Source organism: Equus quagga, chromosome 12 (assembly GCF_021613505.1).
Source record: "Equus quagga isolate Etosha38 chromosome 12, UCLA_HA_Equagga_1.0, whole genome shotgun sequence".
NCBI classification, from domain to species: Eukaryota; Metazoa; Chordata; class Mammalia; order Perissodactyla; family Equidae; genus Equus; species Equus quagga.
In genome coordinates this window covers 86,869,522-86,890,938 of record NC_060278.1, presented here as the reverse complement: position 1 = coordinate 86,890,938, position 21,417 = coordinate 86,869,522, and the positions used below count along the sequence as shown (strand labels likewise).

Below are 21,417 nucleotides of genomic sequence, written 5' to 3'. Positions count from 1 at the left end.
GGGGGGAGGGCACAAAGGGTGAAGTGGTGTACCTACAACATGACTAACAATAATGTACAACTGAAATTTCACAAGGTTGTAAACTATCATAATCTTAATTAAAAAAAAAGGGATACTTGGCAAATCGAGCCCCTAAAAGAGTTAAAATATGTATTCAAGGAAAAAACCTTAGCTTTTCATATGTGTTTTTCTCCTTACTATTACTGTACCCTGGAAAAATAATGGTTTAGTCCGTATCACTCAAGCTATTGCACCCTCTACTAACATCGCTAACTGTTGGATTTGCCATCCCAAGCCCTCTTCTGTTCTTGAACATGGGGATCCACTCATCTACCTCATATATAATTTTTCCCAGGTTCCTCCAGGATGGACCAAAAGGCCCGTAACCAAGAGTCTGATGTACTGGGTTAGAAGAGCCCAGTTCTCAACTGAAAGACAGGAACGCTTCCCTGCCTTGCCACACCCTTAAAAGGAAAACCACACAAATATGTTGTTTTCTCCAGAGAGCAATACGTTGCCTTTATGTGCAACTTCCCCAGTTGAAATCCTCACATATGGATTTAGTCAGCAAGAATTAAGAAATTCCTTGCTGTTATTTTCAAACAAAAGCTCTCACCCATGGACTCAAATATGGAACACTAAATCCCCCCAGATAATTCAACAGGAAAGGATGTTCAACGTAATACCTGGTAACAATGTTACCCTACATTGTGCCCTAACTTCTACTTCACCCATGGGCCCCGTTATGTGGTTTAGAGAAATCAAAGTGGTCTGAGAACTGTTTTTCCATTTTAACAGGCACTCTTTCCCTTGGGTCACAACTGTTGCAGATACCACTAGAAGAAATAATTTGGATTTTTCAATCTGTATTAGCAATGTTACTGCTCTGGATGTGGGATTTTATTTCTGTGCAAAGTTTCAAAAAAGCAACCAAGATATAATTAAATCTGACATACGTATGCAATTTATTAGAAAGACCAAACCATCCTCGTCTGTAATCCAAATCGCCCCTGAAGAACATACAGACTCAACTTTTCCAGGTCACAATTGGGTGGAAAGGCTGCGCTGGTTATCAGTATAAACACTGATCATATGTACTGTCCCCCTGGAGGATATATATTCATATGCAGTCATAATGGAATACCCTGGGCACACAACTGTCTGTGGAGTCCTGCAGACTCAGGCCAATGTCTGTTGGGTAACCTAATAATACCTTTTAACTCATATTCTAATGAAGAAACTAAACATTGGACACATTCCCTAAAACTACTCAATAGAGTCAGCCGAGATTTATCTGGTGGAATTCCTGACGGGGACGCTTATTTCTTTGGATATACTCTGCTACCTTGGTGGGGAGTTGCAGCCCACCAACATGTTCTTTGAAACTTATTTTATACTCTTGAAATTATAGCAAATGAAACTGCTAACTCTCTTGCTAATTTACAAACTTCTCTGGACCTTTTAGTCAAAGTAGTCTTGGGTAACAGAAAAGTTCTGGATTACATCCTTGTGGAACAAGGTGGTGTATGCGTGGTGGCTAACTCCACCTGCTAAGCTGTGTCAATACTTCTCCCCAAGTAGAAGCCAGCACTAACAAAATAGGAGAACAAGCCGCCTGGATACAGACAAGCTTAAGTCATCAAACTCCTTTCCTGTTAGGAACAGGTGATTGGTTTACTAACCTTTTCTCCTGGATGCCAGCTGGAATTCAATCCATTCTTGTGGGTATCATAAAAGGTGGCCTAAGGCTCACTAATATATCTAGCCATTAAAATTGGAATAAAATTTATATCCACCTTAACCACCAAGGCTTCCAAGTCAATAGCACAACAATTCCCTCTTAGGCACCCCTTGGCTCATTTTAAGAAGAGAGTAAATCTCTTCCACACCATGGTCCCTTCATGCAACCCAACTTCAGCAGGAAGTAGCTAGACTGGATATGATGGCCCTATTCCCTACACCAGCATAGGATTATGCTGGGGGTACAACTGATAGAAGGGAAATTGTTAGCACCGCCTGAAAGTTAAGATAAAAATGGCCCGTGGTTAACACAGGTTAGCATAAGGGAAGCTATCTTACAGAGGGGAACCATGTTAGGAGTACAAATGACCCTGATCCATAAGACACTCCCCATCCTTGTCAGCAATACTCTAGTTTGCACATAGCCTAGATAAGTACACACCTGCTTGTAAGAAATATGCATGCTCTGGTATTTTCGTAGTCTTGGCTTATGCCTAGACCTCCCTATTTCAAGAAGGTAATAACTTTGCTCTTGAAGTTTTCCCAGGGACGTAATGACCTTCGGGAGAAAGTCTTCTGCTGGTATCTATCACTGGTGACAAGAGGAAGGGATAATCTGGAGTCTTAAGGACTACAACACCAGATGGTTGACATCCCGAGACACCCCTACCCCCTTTTCATTTAAGAAAATATAGGCCTGTTTCTGATTAATTCTTATTTTAGGGTGATCATTCTTAAAAACGCTTTTGACATCTATAAGCCTTTAGAAAAACTCAATAGGCCTGTCTGAGCCAATCTCTTGGAATATGAGTATCTCCTTCTCCTTCACAGCCAGTGGAATAGACTGGCCTTGATCAGAAAGAACGGTCTGGCAGTCCTGAGGCTGGGTGTGGTGAAGTCGAATAGATCCTGAGAAGGCATGGACGCAGACACTAGTCCAATCCTCCTGAAGAGGCAGCTTATCTTTCCCTAAATGTTTCTCTAACAGTCTTTTGAGCACCTTTTGCATAAGCATCATCTCAAGGGCTTGTTAAAGATTCCCAGCCGCACTTTAGACCTGCAAGTCAGGATCTTAGGATCTAGGTCCTTAAAACACTTTTCATAAGCTTCTCTGCATGCTAAGCCTTCTAAAATGCCCCAAGCTCTGTCTGTAGTTTTGGAGTTGCTCAATGTGATAAATACTGCCCCCTAAACAATGGTTCTCAGAGTCTTTGCCAGTTTTGTTTTTAAAAGATCCTTCACAGTCCCTGAGCTCTAAACCTCACTGAAAGACACCTAAGGCCTGAGCTACTTATTAGCTGCAGATCACAGCAGTTATAGCCTCACCCTCATTCTGTAGCCGTTTTTTTTTCATTTCCTCTCTGTAGCCTACCATTCCCAACTTAACTTCTTTTAGGTTTTGTAAGCTGTAACTGAGCATTTCCTAAGGTAAAAACTTATATCCTTGAGGTAAAGATTCTCTATATCCTCAAGGCCTATCCAATCTTTCTTTAAAATGTCTCTTGTTCCTTTCTATTCCTTCTGCCATACCCTAGAGACCCGTATCACCAGAATCAGGCTCACACACAGCCTCTCGTTAGACTGTATGATGCCAGTCTTCCCTCTCTCAAATCTTTTCCACTTATTTTTTCTCCCACCTGCTCAAAAGCCTAAGAGGACTCTTGGTATCAACTGTATCAAGTCTAAACTCCTCTGTTTGTTTTCTAGGCCCTTTGCAATCTATCCCATTTTGCTTAGTAGATTTTATTTTCCACTATTCCACATATGCTTTCCATTTACTGCCCATAAACATGTCCTGACCATTTCAACCCATGGGCCAGATTCATTTCAGTGTTCCCAGAGCTTGGTATAAGGAGTCAGGGTAGGGGTCCCATAAATGTGAGCCAACTGACTCAATAGTTGGCAGTTGCTTCCTTCTCAATGTCCTCCCTTTTTATATTTAAATTCCACACATCCTTCAAGTCTTACATTCTGCTTCAAGACTTCCACAGTTTCTCCAGCTCTTATGATCTCCTTATTTATTGGGGGAGGGGAAAAATCAAAGAAAGGAAAGAAAGGAAGGAAGAAAGAAAGGAAGGAAAGAAAAATTCCCCACAACAGAGAATCGGCTTTAGGAGTTGCAAAAGCAAAGAAAAGAGAAAGAAAGGTTGGTAGTCTGATAGCTTCCACTCTGAAGTCATTCAAAGTCATGGAATAGTCACTGTCATGGAATAGTCACTGACTTTCTGTAGTGCCACATAACCTGTATCATTCTGTTTAGAACACATTTATTGTCAGCATTTCTTGTGAAGTGTTTCAGACGCATTCATTCTGCCTTCCCTCATGTTAGTTTAGGAGTAATTTCTTCCTGCTTCCCTGATCCCCCATATTGAGCTAAATTCCTCCTATTCATGCACCCTTTATTCACTTTTAACTCCATATTTTATCGTGAAAGTGCCTGTTTGTGAATCTGACTTACCTTAGACCGTGAGTTTCATGAGAGAAGGTCCAGGCTTACTTGTCTTTGTATTCTCTGTAACTTTTATAGGCATAGAGATTCTGTACATGTAGATGCTAAATAAATGACCTCTGAAGTAACTAGGCTGTAAGCTTTGGAGGGTGAGGACCATACTTTATACTTCTTGTCTTTGTATTCTGAATAACCAACTCAGTGTTTAGGTATTCAGAAAAAGTTTGTTAATGTTAACATTTCTGTGTTCTCTTCCTCTCACCACTCACACATAACCTTACCCTTACCCCAAAAACTCTAGTAACTGAACATTTACTAAGTGCTCAACACTCTTATTCACTAAGATTAATGCCGATGGCTGCTATAGCAGAGAAACAATAAACAGAATCGTTAATTATACTTCTGTTTAGAAACTTTATTGCAGAGTCTAATTATTTAAATAAGAACTTCTTCCACTCTTTCATTCTTTCAGAGAATAGGCTTTGGAGCCAGGCAGAATTAGATTTGCCTGGCTCCAGAGCCTATTAGAATTTTGGGTCTGCAAATGCCCTAGCTATTTGACCTTGGGTAGGGCATTTTGGAGCCTTAAATTAAAAATGGGGATAACAGTATCTATTCTGTAGGATCATTATGAGGATTGAATGTGATAATATATATAAGGTGTCTTAGTGCCATACTTGGCACATAATAAGTATCAACCAGAGTTAGCTCTTGCATCTTGATCCTGTCCTTCAAGAGGGTCATCTCTTTCCACACAGTATCCAGTGGATCACGTGATATTATCTGGTTTAGCCTAAGGTTAAACTTCCTGTTCTCACACTACCTGTTCTACAAGAGCTATCAGTCTATGTATATGTACATTTGAGTGTGTAATATGTATGCGCTTGGGAGTGTGCTTGGGACATCTGTATGACTGCCTATAAATGTACATTTGTGTACAAGAGCCATAGGCTTCCAGTTAGTCTCACATTTGATTTGAGAAACTTTAGAGGCTGAAGTTAAAATTGCTGAATAGGGCATATTCTCCTCTCCTCTTGCTGCTTTTACCTCCACCAACCTGATTTCCCCTGTTAAATGACAGTATAGTGGGAAATTCCTGGGATTAAGCTAGAGTGAGCAGATTCCTCTATCAACATCTAAAAGCAAATATGAAGAGTGCTCCCCCATATTATCCAGCTATAAAACCTACTTGCTGTTATAGCTCAGTAATGGAAAAATGATGAATGGATGACACCACCTTGCCTCAGTGAGGCTGGATGAAGGTAATGAACAAGGGGATACTATCTCCAACTTCTCATTTTTGGGGGAGACTAGGGGAGTGGAAAATTTATAAGGCACACCAAGTAGCCTTGGTGAGTAGCTTCGAACATCACATTCTGTTTGTAGCCTCTCTCATTCTATCTGAGGGTCTGTGGTAGTTTTTCCCCCTAATAATGCTAAAGCTAAACCTCCATGCTAGCAATTCTCCCCCGCTGCCCTCCCCCATCCCAGGTAATTGCCAATTATCTCCAGAATCATTGGAAAAGTCTGAAAATATTTTCAAAAACAAAGTTAATTTTAATTAACTTATACTTTACAAAAAATGTATGTCAGAGAGTTCTACTCCCAGCAAAGGCTAAATAATTAGGCAGTTACAGACAAACCTCTTTTGAGAACAATCAGAAAAGCTGGACAAATTATTATTTTTTAAAACACCAATTTGAAGGCAGAGAAGAGTTGCTAGAGCAGTGAGAATTTGCTGATCCAAGAACTGGAAGAAAAGGGAAGCCAAGAAATGTGAGCCTGGTGTTTAGGGAAACTTTACCTGGAAGATATCTGCTGATTCCAAAAACAAAAGCAGCACTGAGAAGCTGAGAAACTAAAAAGAGCTTTCAGTAATTTCCTAGCCAGGAATGGCAAGACAAAAATTGTAATATAGAGCCTGAAAAGGAGGAAAGGCCCTAGTAAACACCCCAGGCTTTCGATTAGGACTGTGAATGACTTCACCCTAGGAATAAGGATGAGCTGGAAACAGACCAGCCCTTGTAAGGACTGAAGCTCAGCTTTGAATTTCTCAGACATTTATTAGATGAATGTATTTAGCCCTAGCCTATCTGCTTGACAGAAACAAAACTAAATCCTCTCTGGAGAGAGATAACATCATATAGAACATTAAATCATCTCTGGAGTTCAGCAGAGTTTTTTGAAGAAGTTGACAAGGTGGTTCTAAAATTTATATGAAAATGCAAGGGACTGAGGACCTAGAATAAGCAAAACAATACTGAAAAAAGAGCAAAGTTAGAGTGCTTATATTCCTGAGTTCATGATTTACCATAAAGCTGTAGCAGACTCACAATACAAGTAGATAGAAATAACTTAACAAACAGAACCAAGTCCAGAAATAGACTAAGACATATAGTCAATTGATTGTCAACCAAGGCACCAAGTCAATTTGATAGGGAAAGGATAATCTGTTTAACAAATTGTGCTGGAACAACTGGATATCTCTATGGAAAGACAATTCTAATTTCAACTGCATTCCATACACAAAAATTAACTCAAGATGGATCATAGACCGAAATGTAAAATCTAGAACTGTAAAGCTACTAGAAGAATGTCTTTGCAACCATAAAGTAGGCAAAGCTTTTCTAAGCATAACATAAAATGTACTAACCATGACAGTAGAAAGCAAAATGTTGGATTTCAAGAAAATTAAAACTTTTGCTCATCAAAAGACACCATTTTGAAAATGAATAAGCAAGTAACACACTGAGAAAAAATACTCTAACACATATATGTGGCAAAAGATTTGCATCTTGAACATATGAAGAACTCCTACAGGAGAATTCTGGGAAGAGAATGGAGTAAGAAGGACAAGGAATCTGCCTCTCCACCCAGACAACAACTGCAACTGACAGAATCTGCCTGATGCAACTATTTAGGAACTCTGGAGTATATTGAAGGCTTACAACTTCCAAGGGAAGGCTTAGACAGTAAATTGTGGTTAATTTTGGCTCTTACCACAATAGCAGCTACCTGTGGTAGGCAGCTGTGCACGTGTTCCTGGAGGAGCTTGCATACAGCTTGCAGGAACCAGGGTAGGCAAAAAGGACCCTATCTTCCAAATATCAGGATCTGTGTTTTGATTTCTGATTGCTGTCTTTGATCACAGAGGTGCAGACAAAGCAGGTGGCCAATGCTGTTGCACCTCCCCACACTGATGCAAACCCCTCTCTCTCTCCAGCCAAAGTGACTTCCAGGGAATTTAAAGGGACATCACCCCTTTCCCCCTTTCATTTTTCTCTTTTTGGGAGCCAGACATTAAAGACTAGGGCATTCAAAAACAATGCCATATACAAGGAAAATTAGAAAGTGACAGTACATGCTCACAGAAAGGCTTAGAAAAGACCTGAGAAGACTCTGAGTTTACACTGCAGGTTGATACGTGGCAAAGAGACAACCTATAATAACAAAAAAACAAAAACAAAAAAACACCAAACCCTGGGGAAGGAGGAGAATCTGAATTCTAGAAATACCACATTATTAGATTCAAATGTCCACTTAAAAAAAAAAAGCATAGAAAGAAATAAGAAAATATGGCCAAAGGATAAAGAAAATAAACCAACAGAAACTGTCCCTGAAAAATTCTAGATGGCAGATATATTAGACAAAGACTTTAAAAAAACCATCTTATAGATGCTCAAAGAACTAAAGAAAAATGTAGGGAAAGTCAAGAAAATGATGTGTGAGCAAAATGGAAATGTCCATAAAGAGACAGAGAACCTAAGAAGAAATCAAAAAGAAATTCTGGAGCTGAAAAGCACAATAACAGAAAAGAAAAATTCACTAGAGGGATTCAAAGGCAGTTTTGAGCAAACAGAAGAAAGAATCAGTTAATTTGAAGATAGGACAATGGAAATTATTTCATCTGAAGAATAGAAAGAAAAAAGTTTGAAGAAAAGTGAACAGAGTCTAAGGGACCTGTGGGATACCATTAAACAGACTAACATGTGCATTGTGGGAGTCTCAGAAGAAGAGAGAGAAAGAGAATTGGACAAAGAGATTATTTGAAGAAATAATGGCTGAAAACTCCCCAAATTTGATAAAGGACATAAATATAAACAAGAAGCCCAAAAAACTCAATGAAGATGATCTCAGAGACCCACATTAATACACATTATAATCAAACTTTCAAAAGACAAAGAATATTGAAATCAGCAAGAGAAAAGCTATTCTTCATATACAAGGGATCCTCAATGAGATAATCAGCAGATTTCTCATCATAAATATGAATGCCAGATAGTCAGTGGATTTCTCATCATAAACATTGAAGGCCAGAAGGCAGTGGGCAGATATATTCAAAGTACTAAAAGAAGAAAACTGTCAACCAAGAATCTTATATTTGGTAAAATTGTCTTTCAAAAGTTAGGGAGAAATAAAGACATTCTTAGATAAACAAAAGCTGAGAAAGTTTGTTGCCACTAGACCTTACCCTGTAAGAAATGCTTAAGGGAGTCCTGGAAGGTAAAAAGAAAGGACACTAAACAGTACCCTGAAGATTTATGAAGAAGTAGAGATTTCAATAAAGGTAAATACATAGGCATTATAAAAGTCAGTACTATTGTAACAATGGTTTGTAATTTTAACTTTTGTTTTCTAGATGATTTGAGACATTTAAAAATAATTATTAGTCTAAAAGCAAGTATTATTGTAACTTTTTGGTGTAACTGACATTCTGTTTTCTACAAAATTTAAGAAACTAACAGGGGCCAGCCACATGGCTGAGTGGTTAAGTTCATACACTCTGCTTTGGTGGCCCAGGGTTTTGCCTGTTCGGATCCTGGGCACATACATGGCACCACTCATGAAGCCATGCTGAGGCGGCATCCCACATGCCACAACTAGAAGGACCACAACTAAAAAATATGCAACTACGTACCAGGGGACCTGGGGAAGAAAAAGGAAAAATGAAATCTTTAAAAAAAAAAGGGGAAACTAACGAATTTAAAATAATTATTAGTTATGTTTGTGGGCATGCAATATATAAAGATATAATTTTATGACATCAAAAACTGTAAGGGGGTGGGGATAGAGCTGTAAAGGAGAAGAGTTTTTGTATGTTGTTGAAATTAAGCTGGCACAAGTTCAAATTAGGGCATTATAACTTTAGAATGTTAAATGTAACCTCCATAGTAACTGCATATAAAATAGCTATAGAATATACACAAAAGGAATGAGAAAGGAATTTAAACATTTCAATATAAAAAATCAACTAAATATAAAATGAGACAGTAATATAGGAAATAAAGGATCAAAAAGGCTATAAGACATAGAGGAAACAAATAGCAAAATGACAGAATCAAGTCCCTCCTTATCAGTAAGTACTTTAAATGTAAATGGATTAAACTCTCCAATCAAAATACAGAGATTTGCAGAATGGATAAAAACATGTGATCCAACTATATGCTCTCTACAAGAGACTCACTTTAGATTCAAAGAGACAAACAGATTGAAAATGAAAGGATGAGAAAAGATATTCCATGCAAAGAGTAATCAAAAGAGAGCAGGAGTGGCTATACTAATATCAGAGTAAAATAGACTTTAAATCAAAAAAGTTTACATGAGGAGCTGGCCCATGGCTGAGTGGTTAAGTTTGCATGCTCCACTTCAGTGGCCCTGGGTTTTGCTGGTTCAGATCCTGGGCACGGACACGGCACCTCTCATCATGCCATGCTGAGGTGGCATCCCACATGCCACAACTAGAAGGACACACAACTAAAAATATACAACTATGTACCAGGGGGCTTTGGGGAGAAAAGGAAAAATTAAATCTTTAAAAAAAAAAAAGAGGGCCAGTCCGGTGGTGCAGCGGTTAAGTGCACATGTTCCCGCTTTGGTGACCCAAGGTTCCCTGGTTCGAATCCCAGGTGTGGACATGGCACTTCTTGGCAAGCCATGCTGTGGCAGGCATCCCTTATATAAAAAATAGAGGAAGATGGGCATGGATGTTAGCTCAGGGCCAGTCTTCCTAAGCAAAAAGAGGAGGATTGGCAGATGTTAGCTCAGGGTTAGTCTTCCTCAAAAAAAAAGAAAAAAGAAAAAAAAAGAAATTGAAATTAAAAATAAAACACAATACTATTAAAAAAAGTTTACATGAGACAAGAAGGATATTATATATTAATAAAAGGTTTAATACAGCAAGAAGATATAATAATTATAAGCATTTATTCACCTAATGACAGATCACCAAACTATATGAAGCGAAAACTGTCAGAATTGAAGGGAGAAATAGACATAAAAATAATAGCTGGAGACTTCCATATCCCACACTCAATAATGGATAAAACAACCAGATAGAAGATAAGTGAGAAAAGACTTAAACAACACAATAAACCAACTATATCTCAGACACATACAGAACACTCTATCCAAAAACAAGAGCACAGACATTCTTCCCAAGTGCACATGAGACATTTTCCAGGATAGACCATATGTTGGGCCACAAATTAAGTCTCAAGAGATTTAAAAAGAAAGATATCATACAAAGTATCTTCTCTGACCACAATGGGATGAAGTTAAAAATCAATATCAGAAGCAAAACTGGAAAACTAACAAATTTGTGGAAATTAAGCAACAAACTTAAGCAACCAATGGATCAAAGAAGAAATCACAAAGGAAATTAGAAAATACTTCCATATGAGTGAAAACAAAAACACGACATACAAAAATTTATGAGATGTAGTGAAAGCAGTGCTAATGGGGAAATTTATAGCTATAGATAAACAAAGAAGATCTCAAATCACAACTTAACTTTACAACTTAAGAAACTAGAAAAAGAAGTACTAACTAAACTCAAAGTTGGCAGAAGGCAACAGTAAAGATTAGAGCAGAGATAAATGAAATAGGAAATAGAAAAATAATACAGACAATTAATGAAACTAAAAGTTAGTTCTTCTAAAAGATCAACAAAATTGACAAACATTTAGCTAGATGGACTAAGAAAAAAAGAGAGAAGTCTCAAATTACTAAAACCAGAAATGAAAGTGGGGACATTACTACCAATTCTACAGAAATAAAAATTATTTAAGAGAGTACTATGAACAATTGTACACCAAAAAATTGGATGACCTAGATGAAGTGGACACATTTCTAGAAACACAAAACTCACCAAGACTAAATCACAAAGAAATAGTAAATCTGAATAGACCTCTAACTAGTAAGGAGATTGAATTAGTAATAAAAAAAAACCTCCCAGGAAAAAAAGCCCTGGACTTGATGGCTTCACTGGTGAAATCTACCAAATATTTAAGAATACCAGTCCTTCTCAAACTTTTCCAAAAAAACTGAAGAAGGAACACTTCCTAACTCATTCTATTGGGCCAGCATCACCCTGATACCAAAGCCAGACAAAAGCACTACAAGAAAAGAAAGCTAGAAACCAATATCCCTTATGAACATTGATGGAAAAATGCTCATGAAATACTAACAAACTAAATTCAGCAGCATATTAAAAGGATTATATGCCATGATCAAGTTAGATTTATTCCTAGAATGCAAGGATGGTTCAATATATGAAAATCAATCAATGTTATACACAACATTAACAGAATGAAGAAAAAAACCCACATGATCAACTCAGTTGATGCAGAAAAACCCCTTGATAAAATTCAACACCCTCCTGTGATAAAACCACTCAAAAAACTAGGACTAGAAGGAGACTACCTCAACATAATAAAAGCCATATACGAAAAACCCACAGCAAACATCATACTTAGCAGTAAAACACTGACAGCTATTCTTCTAAAATCAAGAACAAGGCAAGGATGCCCACTCTTACCACTTCTGTTTAAGTTCTAGCCAGAGCAGTTAGGCAAGAAAAAGGGGCAAGAGGCATCCATATTGGAAAAGAAAATATAAAATTATCCCTGTCTGCAGATGATATAATCTTATATGTAGAACATCTTAAAGATACCACAGAAAAGAACTGTTAGAATTAATACACGAATACATCAAAGTAGCAGCATACAAAGTGAACATACAAAAATCAGTTGCATTTCTATACACCAACAATGAACAATTTGAAAAGGAAATTAAAAGACATATCCCATTTACAATAGCACAAAAAGAATAAAATTCTTTAGAGTTAATATAACCAAGGAGGTGAAATATTTGTACAATGAAAACTACAAAACACTTCTGAAAGGAATTAAAGAAGACATAAATAAATGGAAACACATCCCATGTTCATAGATGAGAAGACTTAATACTGTTAAGATGTCAATGCTACCCAAAGTGGTCTACAGATTCAATGCAATCCCTATCAAAATCCCAATGATGTTTTTTGCAGAAATAGAAAAAAGTCATCCTAAAATTCATATGGAATATCAAGGGACTCAAATAGCCAAAACAATCTTAAAAAAAGAAGAACAAAGCTGGAAGACTCACACTTCCTAATTTCAAAAGTTACTACAAAGCTACAGTAATCAAAACAGTGTGGTACTTGCATAAGGACATACATGTAGACAAATGCAATAGAACAGAGAGCTCAGAAATATACCTTCACATATATGGTTAAATGATTTTTGACAAGGATGTCAAGAGGATCACAGGGAAAAGACAGTCTTTTCAACAAATGGTGCTGGGAAAACTGCATGTCCACATGCAAAATAATGAAATTGGACCCTTACCTAACACCATATATAAAAATTAACTAAAATTGGATCAAAGACTAACTGTAAGAACTAAAACTATAAAACTCTTAGAAGAAAATAGGGCAAAAGTTTCATGACATTGGATTTGGTAATAATTTCTTGGATATGACATTAAAGGCACAGGCTACAAAACAAAAAAAATAGACAAACTGGACTTCATGAAAATTTTAAAAATTTGTGCATCAAAAGATAATATCAACAGAGTAATAAGGCAACCCACAAAATGGGAGAAAATGTTTGCAAATCATATATCTGATGAGGGATTAATATCCAGAATATATAGAGAGCTCCTAAAACTCAACAACAACAAAACAATGAATTAAAAAATGGGCAAGAGATTTGAAGAGACATTTCCCCAAAGAAGATATACAAATGACCAATAAGCATATGAAAAGATGCTCAACATCACTAATCATTAGGGAAATGCAAATCAAAACTACAGTGAGATAATTCACACCCATTAGGATAGCTACTATCAAAAAACAGAAAATAAGTGTTGGCAAGGATGTGGAGAAATTGGAACCCTTGTACACTATTCTTGGGAATGTAAAATGGTATAGCCACTGTGTAAAACAGTATGGTGGTTCCTCAAAGAATTTAAAATAGAATTACCATATGATCTAGCAATTTCACTTCTGGGCATATACCCAAAAGAATTGAAGGAACAGTCTCAAAGAACTATTTGTACAGCTATGTTCATAGCAGGATTATTCACAATAGCTAAAATGTGGAAGCAACCCAAGTGTCCATCAAGAGACTAACAGATAAGCAAAATGTGGTGTATATATATATATATATATATATATACATACAATGGAATATTATTTGGCCTTAAAAAAGGAAGGAAATTCTGATGTATGCTACAATAAGGATGAAACTTGAGCACATTATGCTAAGTGAAATAAGCCAGTCACAAGAAGACAAATACTGTATTTCACTTATATGAGGTACTGAGAGTAGCCAAAATCACAGAGACAGAAATAGAAGGATGGTTGCCAGGGGCTTGGGTGAGGTGAAACGTAGAGTTATTGTTTAATGGGTATAGAGTTTTGGTTTTACAACATGAAAAGAGTTATGGAGATGGATGTTGATAATGGTTGTACAACATTATGAATGCATTTAATACCACTTAATTGTACACTTAAAAATGGTTAAAATGGTAAATCTTATGTGCATTTTACCATAATACCAAAAAATTGGGGGGAAAAAAGCAAATCAGTGGTCGCCTAGGGTTGGAAGTAGAAGAAGGAGGATTAACTGCAAATGGGCACAAGAAAACTTCTTGGATGATGGAAATGTTTTAAATTTAGATCATCATGATGGTTGCACAATTGTATAAATTTAATGAAAACCATTGAATCACTTAGAATTGGTGACTGTTACAGTATGTAAATTATATCTCAATAAAGATAAAAAAGAACTACATGGAGATACAAAATCATGAAAAATTCAGAAAAGAGTATAAGAGACATATGGGACATGATAAGAAGCTGTAATCCTAGTAGGTTAGGAGACAGATAATGGGGCACAAGCAATATTTGAGAAGACAATGACTGAGAATTTTCCAAAGATTACATCTTTATATTCTTGATGTCTTTATCCAGTTACAGATTCAAAAAATGCCACAAGGCCCAAGCATGATAAATTTACACTCAAGTGTATTATAGTAAATCTGTTAAAAACCAAAAAGCAAGAGAAAAATCCTAAAATTAGAATAAGAAAAAAGTCAATTTACTAGCAAAAGATCCAAATTAAGACTTCCAGCTGACTTCTCAAGGAAACAGAAACCACAAAACAATGGGATGATATCTTCAAAATGAGATTTAAAAACTGCCAAGTTAGAATTCTACATTCAGCAAAAATATTTTTCAGAAATCAAGGTGGAAATAAAGACAACTTTAGAAAAATAAAAATGGAGAGAATTTGTCACCAGTAGACCTACACTAAAAGAAATGCTAAAAAGGTATTCTTCAGGTAGAAGGAAAATAGAAAAGCACAAAATTGAAAGGAGAAATATAGAGCAACATAAAATTAAAGATAGTAGGCAAATCTTAATGAATACTGATTGCATAAAACAATAGCAATGACAACAAGAATATAAATAAAATTTATATAAAATTATATTTAAAATAGAAATAATATATATATAAAATTAAGAGACATGGCAATGAGAACACAAAAGGGGTGTGTGTGTGTGTGTGTGTGTGTGTGTGTGTGTGTATGTGTGCACGTGCGCATGTGTGTATGGTGATAACAGGATTTAAAGTGTTTTTAGGCTCTTACATTGTCTGGGAAATAATAAAAGTTCCTATTTGATTCATGATGTAATCTGCAGGGTACCTATTTTTAAAAAAGAACAAAATAATGTTAAACTAATAGGGGAAATGAGATTAAAAATATCATTATTAGGGCCAGCCCCAGTGGCCTACTGGTTAAGTTCAGCACACTCCACCTTGCTGGCCTGGGTTCAGTTCCCAGGCACAAACGCTCTGTTAGGAGCCATGCTGTGCTGGCAGCCCACATACTAAAAACTAGAGGAAGATTGGCATGGACATTAGCTCAGGACAAATCTTCCTTAGCAAAAAAAGCCAAAAAAAAAAAATCATTAGTTCAAAAGAAGTTAAAAAAAAAGGAGAGAAAAGGGAAGAACATAAAACAAGCGGGACAAATAAAAACAGATGATAGATTTAAGCTCAAATATATAAATAATTACATTAAATGTAAATTGGCTCCAATTAAAAGACAAAGATCGTCAGACTGTATGTTAGTTTCCTATTGCTGCTGTAATGAATTACCACAAATTTCATGGCTTAAAACAACACAAATTTATTATCTTAAAGTTCTGGAGGCCAGAAATCCAAAAAGTGTTTAGGTGTTTCATGGGCTAAAATCAAGGTGTTGGCAGGGCTGCATTCCTTCTGGAGGCTCTAGAGGAGTATCCATTCCCCTTGCCTTTTCAAGATTCTAGAGTCCACCTGCATTCTTTGCCTCACAGACCTTCCTCTATCATTAAAGCCAGCAGTGTAGCATCTTTAATCTCTCTTTGACTCTGTCTTGCCTCCCTCTTTCACTTATAAGGATACTTGTAATTATACTGGACCCACCCAGATAATCCAGCATAATCTCCTCATCTCAAAATCCTTTACTTATTCACATCTGCAAAGTCCCTTTTGCCATATGAGGTAACATAAACCGAGGTTCCAGCAATAGGATATAGACATCTGTGATGGTTAGTTTTATGTGTCCTCTTTACTGGGCCACAAGTACCTAGATATTTGGTCAAACAATATTCTAAGTGTTTCTGTGAGAGTGTTTTTGGATGAGATTAACATTTAAATCAGTAGATTGAATAAAGCAGATTGCCCTTCATAATGTGGATATGCCTCATCCAATCAGTTGAAGGTCTGAATAGAACAAAAGGCCGACTCTCCCCCGAGTAAGAACAAATTCTTCTACCTGATGGCCTTTGAAGTGGAACATCAGTTCTGATTCTACAGCAGCCTGCTGGCCTTTGGACTCAAACTGGGACATCAATTCAACTCTGCAGATTTTGGACGATTTGTCAGTCTCCATAATCACATCAGCCAATTCTTGTAACAAATCTCTCTCTCTCTCCTCTATGTATATAAGTATATATATATATATATATATATATATATATATATATATATATATATATATAAAACCTATTGGTTCTGTTTCTCTGGAGAACCCACTAATACAACATCTTTGAGGGACCATTATTATGACTACCACAGAATGGATAACAAAAGCCAACTCTACGCTGCTTGTAAAAGGTATGCTTTAATTATAAGATTTAGACAGTTTAAGAGGATGGAAAAAGATATGACATTACAAACACCAACCAAAAGAAAGCTGATTACATTAATATCAGACAAGACTTAAAGGAAAGAAGTATTGCTATAGGTAAAAAAGATTCTTCATAATGGTAAAAGATTAACTCAACAGGAAGGCTAACAGTTCTAAATGTACTTGTAGCTAATAACATAGTCTCAAAATATATAAAGCAAAAATAGACAGAACCAAAAGGAAAACTAGACAATTCTAATTTCTAAAGTGTGATATTTTAATATTCATCCCACAGTAACAAACAGACAAAAAAATTTAATGACCTAAAAAATATGATTTAAAACTCGAACTTACTAACTTAACTGAATGTTGGCGGCTGCAGAATATACATTCTTTAAAGCGTGCATGGAACATTTACCAAAATAGACCATACACTGGACCATAAAGAAATTTTAAACAAACTACAAAGGATGGAAATTATACAAAATATGTTCTCTATCAAAGTAGAAGTAAGATAGAAATCAGTAACAAAAATAATGAGAAAAATCCCTCTAAGATATGAAAAAGATAAAATATTTTGAACACCATTTTGACAGTAAATTTGAAAATTCAGGCGAAGTGGAAAAATGCTTGTAAAAATGCAAACTACTTAAAGTGACACATGAAGGAAGAGAAGATCTGAATAATCCTGTCTCTATGAAAGAAATTGAATGAGTAATTAAAACTTCTACACTAAGAACATTCTAGCCTTGGATGTTATTCACCAGTTGATTGATCCACAAATTTAAAAAAGAAAAAACATCAATCTTACTCAAACTCTTCCAGAGAATTAAAATTATGAAGCTAACATGACTTTTACATCAAAATCTAATAAGGACATTACAAAAGAAAATTACAGGTTAAACACTCTAATGAAGAGAGATACAAAAATCCTAAACAAAATACAAGCGTATAAAAACTAGCAATATATAAAAGGACTAATACTCCATAACCAAATTGGGTTTATTCCAGAAATACACGATTGAGTTACCATTCAAAAAATTCAATTACTATAGTTCATCATATTAAAAAAAAAACCTTGAAAACTCCAAGGCTCATTTTAATTGAGGAGGAAAATGCATTTCATAAAATTCAGTATCCATTAAACGTTTAAAAATAATTTCAAACTAGGAATAGAACTGCCTCAATCTGATAAAGGATACCTACAAAAGTAAACTTCAGCAAATATCATACTTAATTGAAGTATTGAAAGCTTTCTTTCTGCGATCAAGACTAAGACAAAGGTACTTGCTCTCTTTGCTTTTATTAAGTATTGTACTTAGAGTCCTAACCAGTCCAATAAGTCAAGAAAATTTTCACGTGGTGAAAATTCATCGAGCTGAAGACTTTTTTGTTTAATAAAAACAGAAAAACTTTCAATAAAAACTTTACTTAAAGAAAAATAAAAGTGTGTCCAGACCATTCAGGAGCCCAGAGAAGAGGGAGATGAGAATTCAAAAAAATAAGCAATCAAGTGAAAAATTCAGCTATTGCAATGTGCTTTCTCTCTCTGACCCCGTTCCTTCTTCCCCAGCTAAGGCAGACACATTTGGTTGTCATCTTATCCTGAAGCGTCCTTGCAAGTAAGGGAGGCTAGTCTTTGTTTTCACATTTGATGCACAGGAAGATGGAAGCCCTAAGCAGGTCAACAATTAGATTAAAGCCTCACAGGCAGTTAGAAGCAGATGCAGGATGAGAAATTGGTCTCCTTAATTCCTGCTCCTGAGGTTTGTGCACCAGAGCCTGTTGCTCCTGCAAGCCAGGCCACCAAACTGCTCTGATGCTAGGCTTCAAGGAGCGAATGCCTTCAATAGGATCTAGTGAATTTTTCTCTGTGCCTCTAATTTATAGTGATGCCAAGGATGGGGATGGCATCCTAATTTATTTCACAGTTGAACTGACAAAGCAGTATCTAGTCTGTCATCACTGCGTACATTTCCCTGGAAGCAAATGTCAAGGGGTGCAGCAATAGAACATAAGGAGGCGATTTTAAATAACCACTTTTCCCCCTTCCAAAAGCCCAATTACTGACTGTTTGTATTGAACGAGGTCTGATGGCAGTTGAAAGCAGAATAAACCAAGAGAAGAGAGAATGAAACGCCTAGGATCCTGTCTGCAACGACCATTTCTAAACAAGTGAACAGAATCACACTTCTCATCCCTTCATCTTTTAAACAAGATTCAAATGTGGTTTAGAATGTTTTGAATTTAGTACATTTGCTCCAAGCCGATTCTTCTTAAAAACATCTGAACGTAAAGAAAGAATCTGTAAGTACAGGTTTGGGAAACAGATGGAAACAGAACTGGTGGCTGTCTAGCAGGCAATTTATGGCTGGATTCTACCTTTGTAGGGGCCATCAGAGGGGCTTTTGGAACTCTCTGCCCTCTGCAACGCCCCTAGTCCACTTCCTTTCCTCAAGACAGCTGCCTTGAGCAAAATGTACACCTCTATGCGCTCTAGGAACTACTTTGGCCCCCAGATCCAGCCACACAGATATTTAAATTGGATACAGACTCTAGCTTTACAGTTCTTTCCAATTTCCTCCCTGCAATCTGAATAAATCTTCTCTACCCAACTGAAGTTAGTTTCCTCTCAACTCACAATCTGTCTCTGTGTACCTTTCCCCCTCCGAATCATATTCTTTCTTACCCTAATCAAAGACATCTGATCTTTTTGGTTCCTAGTTTTTATTTCTCTTCTATAGGAAATCTCTCTTTTGACTGGTCTCCTGGCTCTGGTTCCTTACTTCTTGTGCCCAACTCTGAACACTTGGCTCCTTTGCTTTCCCATGCCAGACTGTAACAGCATCTCTGCTAGAACGCTTACCCACATGCAGAAGTGCTTGGAAGAGAGAAACATTCATGGTGTAACCGAAGGACGGCACGGCAAGTTTTATGTTATTTTAACTTTTGAGATTCCTCCAGACTATCTTGAAGAACCAGAAACAGCCCTTTTCTTAGATTGCGTTCCAACCCAGAGCCACTTACACAAAATGCGGGTTACGGCACTCTACAGTAAAACAGCCAATTAAAAGTAGTCGTCTCAATTTGGGTTATACGCTTCCTTATACCCTCGAATTTGCAGAGGTCCAAAGCAATAGAATCCAGTGTGTGGTTTCCTAGACCCACAGGTCTGCTTTTCAAAGTCTCAACCTGACAGAAACTAAAACCAAATACTTTAACCTACAGTTTACTTCTTTTGAGGTAAGAGTCAGTCTTCTTTCTACGTCTGTCTGACAGGATGCCTGAGCGACAAAATCAAAAGGCTATAATGGGCCCCCAACTCCTGGTAATTACGTTTGCCTGGGGCCGTCCTGCTGGGGGTTGTGCCCAAAGTGAAGCCGTTAGTGTCAGTGACCTGATCCTTACTGAGATCCCTGTGGTTTAAGCTGAGAAGACACAGACACATTCCCTACCTTTAAGGTGAGTTGGAATCTTTTCCTTTATTTTCAGAGCAGTTTGACCAAAGGAACCATCTCATTCTCAGTGCTCAGCTCGGTTGTGAGATTTGTAGTTTCATGCTTCCAGGATATGGTTCCATTACTCGCTGGACTTGCCTTTCATATTGTCCATGTTGGCGGCTCATTGCAAGATGGCTGCTCCCTCCATGAAGGTTCTTCTCCTTTCCTACATGTATCTCAATAGAGCTTCACATTCTGGTACAGTGAAGGGTACAGACCTGCAGGCTTCTCTTCTCTGGTGCCATCTCAGCTACCTGTCTACAAGGCATGGGCAGTGGCCAGCTGCTTTTACAATAATTTAGGTGCTTAACTATTTAGGAAGAGTCCGCACCCAAATAAGAAACTGTGATTTTGAAACTCCAATTAGAGGAATGTACCAAGCAAAAATCATCTAGGCATTGAGAGCTTGGGGAAATTTTTACTATAGAGGAAAGAAACAAACAAAAAATAGAAGATGAAGGGCCAGCCAGCAGCACAGCGGTTAAGTTCATGGGCTCCATCCACTCCAGTGGTGGGGTTCGCCTGTTCAGATCCAGGCATGGACCTGGGCACCGCTTATCAAGCCATGCTGTGGCAGGCATTCCACATATAAAATAGAAGAAGCTGGGCACAGACGTTAGCTCAGGGCCAATCTTCCTCAGCAAAAAGAGGAGGATTGGCAGTGGATGTTAGCTCAGGGCTAGTCTTCCTCAAAAAAAGGAAAAAAAATAGAAGAGGAGGAGGAGGAAGGAGCAGGAGGAAGAAGAGGAAGAAGAAGAAGAATTTGAGCCCAGAGATAGCATACTAAGTATATATATCGTACTGTACCAAAACACCCACTGAGAAAGAGAAAGAGAAAGAGATTTCTTCTTCCCATATTCGGGCTCACCTCTCACTATACAGGGCCCTGTCCCAGGAATCATCAGTAGCAGCTCTCTGTGGTCAATAACAGATAATTCCAGATCAAGAGAAAGGTTCTGAAATCAAGATGTCATTTTTAGATCAATGGTTTTCCAAGTGGAATCCGGGGATCTCTGGTGGGTCTGCAAAGATTCTTCCAATCGTTCTGTGGGCTGGGTCAAAAGGCAAGGCACAGATGTATGTTGGGTGTGGCTTTTTTTCTCCCCTTTGAAACATATTTTCCACTGTGGATTTCAATCAAAACTTAAAAGCACCAAAACAAACATGTTTAAAGGAAGTGACAATCACAGGGATTCAGTAAAAATACCACAAATGTGTTTTTTTTGTT

At 37.2% G+C, this 21,417-nt stretch overlaps 1 protein-coding gene across 1 annotated transcript in view; it reads right to left on the bottom strand.

Moving 5' to 3' along the window:
• Positions 1–21,174, bottom strand: part of ASIP (agouti signaling protein) — a 115,361-nt gene extending 94,187 nt beyond the window's left edge. The window contains exon 1 of the mRNA XM_046678088.1: positions 21,058–21,174. The gene's annotated coding sequence lies outside the window, so the exon portion shown is untranslated. The remainder of the gene's footprint in view (positions 1–21,057) is intronic.
• Positions 21,175–21,417: the final 243 nt, after the last annotated feature.